This window comes from Schistocerca americana, chromosome 3 (genome assembly GCF_021461395.2).
Source record: "Schistocerca americana isolate TAMUIC-IGC-003095 chromosome 3, iqSchAmer2.1, whole genome shotgun sequence".
NCBI classification, from domain to species: Eukaryota; Metazoa; Arthropoda; class Insecta; order Orthoptera; family Acrididae; genus Schistocerca; species Schistocerca americana.
Genome location: NC_060121.1, coordinates 590,242,918 through 590,247,917, shown reverse-complemented (window position 1 = coordinate 590,247,917; position 5,000 = coordinate 590,242,918). Strand labels below are relative to the sequence as shown.

General features: G+C 53.0%; 1 non-coding gene across 1 annotated transcript in view; it reads left to right on the top strand.

The window, feature by feature from the left end:
- Positions 1–3,500: 3,500 nt before the first annotated feature.
- The window catches only part of LOC124608811, a 1,910-nt gene continuing 410 nt past the window's right edge, over positions 3,501–5,000 (top strand). Inside the window, exon 1 of the ribosomal RNA XR_006979375.1 lies at positions 3,501–5,000. This exon is cut by the window's right edge and continues 410 nt beyond it. This is a non-coding gene — a ribosomal RNA (small subunit ribosomal RNA).

Here is a 5,000-nt window from a genome sequence, read left to right as displayed (position 1 = left end):
TACATAGCGCGCTCGCCGTGGCACTAATGTACAGAGATACAACAGTTTCGACTGGAACCGGATTAAACGTATACACGGCGCTGATTAGTAATAGATGGACCCATCAGAATACAGATAATATATACAACTGTCCGTATACATGCTGAAAGACTCTGCTCACAATCACAACCACACGTCAGCCACACACTCTTATCACGCACTACTCTCCGCCTGTAACACGCACACAGACAATATGTAAGCACCAGCATGGAACAACACCCAGTGCATCCTCTCCGCCACATGAGACAATCCACACTGTCATAACCAGACTGGGAGGTCCACTAAGAAAACGGAATATCCCACCCTCCCGACAACCACCATTGCTCAGCTAAGCCACCAACACCCACACATGTCCTACACAGGGGTGCACCCAACATCACAATACTGCCCCCTCTCACAGCACACAAACAATGGCAGGAATGAAAGACACAGGTCTCCCACAAGCATGGAATCGGAGCGCCGCCTGTCATGAGCCAAAGGTGTATCCTGACGTGGCAAATCAGATGATGCTGCAGGCATCCACTTACTATAATCACAATCAACAAACCGACCGGCCGCCCCCCCCCCCATTACACCTCTCCTTACAACAATGTGTACCTTAACCTAAACTATACTGTACCTTAACCTAACCTATACGGTACCTTAACCTAACCTATATTGCGCCTTAACCTAACCTATATTGCGCCTTAACCTAACCTATATTGCGCCTTAACCTAACCTATATTGCGCCTTAACCTAACCTATATTGCACCTTAACCTAACCTATGTTGCGCCTTAACCTAACCTATGTTGCGCCTTAACCTAACCTATGTTGCGCCTTAACCTAACCTATGTTGCGCCTTAACCTAACCTATGTTGCGCCTTAACCTAACCTATGTTGCGCCTTAACCTAACCTATGTTGCGCCTTAACCTAACCTATGTTGCGCCTTAACCTAACCTATGTTGCGCCTTAACCTAACCTATGTTGCGCCTTAACCTAACCTATGTTGCGCCTTAACCTAACCTATGTTGCGCCTTAACCTAACCTATGTTGCGCCTTAACCTAACCTATGTTGCGCCTTAACCTAACCTATGTTGCGCCTTAACCTAACCTATGTTGCGCCTTAACCTAACCTATGTTGCGCCTTAACCTAACCTATGTTGCGCCTTAACCTAACCTATGTTGCGCCTTAACCTAACCTATGTTGCGCCTTAACCTAACCTATGTTGCGCCGTAACCTAACCTATGTTGCGCCGTAACCTAACCTATGTTGCGCCGTAACCTAACCTACGTTGCGCCGTAACCTAACCCACGTTGCGCCTTAACCTAACCTATATCGTACCTTAACCTAACCTATATCGTACCTTAACCTAACCTATATCGTACCTTAACCTAACCTATATCGTACCTTAACCTAACCTATATCGTACCTTAACCTAACCTATATCGTACCTTAACCTAACCTATATCGTACCTTAACCTAACCTATATTGCCCCTTAACGTAACCCATATTGCGCTGTAACCCAACACACGTTGGGCCTTAACCCAACACACGTTGGGCCTTAACCCAACACACGTTGGGCCTTAACCCAACACACGTTGGGCCTTAACCCAACACACGTTGGGCCTTAACCCAACACACGTTGGGCCTTAACCCAACACACGTTGGGCCTTAACCCAACACACGTTGGGCCTTAACCCAACACACGTTGGGCCTTAACCCAACACACGTTGGGCCTTAACCCAACACACGTTGGGCCTTAACCTGCTCTGTAATTGTCATACGACGCGTTAAATTAGTGTAGTGTTGCCTAACTGCAACCCCCGCAATATAGTTTGCTACTCGCACTGCCCGGTCCCCAGTGTATCGCTTCATGTTAAACACCTTGCAGCTATACACTGTAATGTGGATGGCAGCGGGACGTACATGCTCAATGCCCTTTGCAGTTGTTCATTGGCATTTGCAGTTGTTCATTGGCATTCGCATGGCGAAGCACGTAGCCTACGCTGTGGTACGGCCTGTGTCAACTGTCCGCTGATGTTGTACGTCCAAATCACACACTGTACTGCACATTGGTCCTCATGTACTGAATGATACATCGTGGTACATGTGACCGTACAACGACTGCGCCAACAACGGCGAACCATGCGGTCCAAATGTTGTGCACTCAGCTACGTGTCGTCTCCCTATAAGAGCTGGATTGCAGTGTGGTATGCCCTGGATGGCGATCAGCATGAGCCGTCTGTTGATGTAGTGGCGCGTGTTGTCAGACGTAGTCGTCTCTTCTCACACACCGTGATAGCATGGTGCACTGCGTTCCACATCTGCGACATGCGACAGAGGCCGGTTGACAGTCGTTCGCGCAATGGACATCGCATACGTACGGGGGCCACCTTCCACGTGTTCGCGAAGCGTGCACATGTTGTTGCGTGTATGTGGGCAGACATAGTGTGTCGTGACACCTGACACAGGCATGCAACAATCGTTGAATTTGCAAATGGCGATGGACGCCTACGTTTGCTGGTGACGTTACGCAAATGAACAACTGGTAAACCGTTGTGGTGCGGTTGTTCTCGCTAGAGGTGAATCAGTGATGGCGACGATCGGTTGAGCTACCAACCGGTTGTTCCAGCGATACCCACCATGCCCACGAACGTGAATGGCATCTGGGTGTGAAGCGATACGCGGCGGTGGCTGGGTGGGACCGTCCCCGGCCGGTGAGGGGGGGCCTCCCGGCGTGCTGGCCGCGCGGTGCGTGGGCGCACGCGCTACAGCCGGCTGGTGGGGGCGGCCAGTGGCAGGCGCGCCGGCCGACGGAGGCGGCAGGCGGCGCAGCTGCGCGCCGGCGCACCCTGCACGCGGCGCCGTGCGGCCAAAGTAGGTCCTCGCGGGCCCGGTGCGAAGCGCGGTGGACATCTGCAGTGTGCTGGTCCGATTGAGGACTGTGTGCGCTGAGGATGCGCCGCCGCCCGGCGCTCGGCGCCGCGACGCCGTCTGCTGCTCGGTCGCCTCTGCGGTTCTCGCAGGTGGTTTGTATCGCAGCTGTGCGGACGTGTTGGCGCGTGCGCTGTGCTGGGAGAGTTCGCTTCGGCACCCAAGTGGGGCTTTTGTCCTTCTGTGGCGCTGGCGTTGGAGCTGCCGGTCACCGTAGGTGGCGCGTGTTGTCTCCCGCCGGCAATGCCACGACAGCACGCTCCCGGGCCTCTGTCGGCAGCGGCAAGCTCAGTTGGGAGCACGGGTGGTCGCACCTAAAGCGTCTACTCGCCAAACTCCGGGCGATTGCGCCTCTCTCGAACCCGACCAAGTACTTAGGACGGCGCTGCGCGCCGCCGGGACCTGAGAGGGTTTCGAGGTGTATGGTGCAGGGGAGCTCAGCCTCCTCCTGTTTGCAGAATAATTGAGCGGACGCTTGCGTGTTCGCGCGGGCCCCCGGGACACACTCCCGGGCGGCCGGCTGCTCAGCTCTAGTTGACGCAGCTCCCTGGTTGATCCTGCCAGTAGTCATATGCTTGTCTCAAAGATTAAGCCATGCATGTCCAAGTACAAGCCGCATTAAGGTGAAACCGCGAATGGCTCATTAAATCAGTTATGGTTCCTTAGATCGTACCCACGTTACTTGGATAACTGTGGTAATTCTAGAGCTAATACATGCAAACAGAGTCCCGACCAGAGATGGAAGGGACGCTTTTATTAGATCAAAACCAATCGGTCGGCTCGTCCGGTCCGTTTGCCTTGGTGACTCTGAATAACTTTGGGCTGATCGCACGGTCCTCGTACCGGCGACGCATCTTTCAAATGTCTGCCTTATCAACTGTCGATGGTAGGTTCTGCGCCTACCATGGTTGTAACGGGTAACGGGGAATCAGGGTTCGATTCCGGAGAGGGAGCCTGAGAAACGGCTACCACATCCAAGGAAGGCAGCAGGCGCGCAAATTACCCACTCCCGGCACGGGGAGGTAGTGACGAAAAATAACGATACGGGACTCATCCGAGGCCCCGTAATCGGAATGAGTACACTTTAAATCCTTTAACGAGTATCTATTGGAGGGCAAGTCTGGTGCCAGCAGCCGCGGTAATTCCAGCTCCAATAGCGTATATTAAAGTTGTTGCGGTTAAAAAGCTCGTAGTTGGATTTGTGTCCCACGCTGTTGGTTCACCGCCCGTCGGTGTTTAACTGGCATGTATCGTGGGACGTCCTGCCGGTGGGGCGAGCTGAAGGCGTGCGACGCGCCTCGTGCGTGCTCGTGCGTCCCGAGGCGGACCCCGTTGCAATCCTACCAGGGTGCTCTTGAGTGAGTGTCTCGGTGGGCCGGCACGTTTACTTTGAACAAATTAGAGTGCTTAAAGCAGGCAAGCCCGCCTGAATACTGTGTGCATGGAATAATGGAATAGGACCTCGGTTCTATTTTGTTGGTTTTCGGAACCCGAGGTAATGATTAATAGGGACAGGCGGGGGCATTCGTATTGCGACGTTAGAGGTGAAATTCTTGGATCGTCGCAAGACGAACAGAAGCGAAAGCATTTGCCAAGTATGTTTTCATTAATCAAGAACGAAAGTTAGAGGTTCGAAGGCGATCAGATACCGCCCTAGTTCTAACCATAAACGATGCCAGCCAGCGATCCGCCGCAGTTCCTCCGATGACTCGGCGGGCAGCCTCCGGGAAACCAAAGCTTTTGGGTTCCGGGGGAAGTATGGTTGCAAAGCTGAAACTTAAAGGAATTGACGGAAGGGCACCACCAGGAGTGGAGCCTGCGGCTTAATTTGACTCAACACGGGAAACCTCACCAGGCCCGGACACCGGAAGGATTGACAGATTGATAGCTCTTTCTTGATTCGGTGGGTGGTGGTGCATGGCCGTTCTTAGTTGGTGGAGCGATTTGTCTGGTTAATTCCGATAACGAACGAGACTCTAGCCTGCTAACTAGTCGCGTGACATCCTTCGTGCTGTCAGCGATTACTTTTCTTCTTAGAGGGACA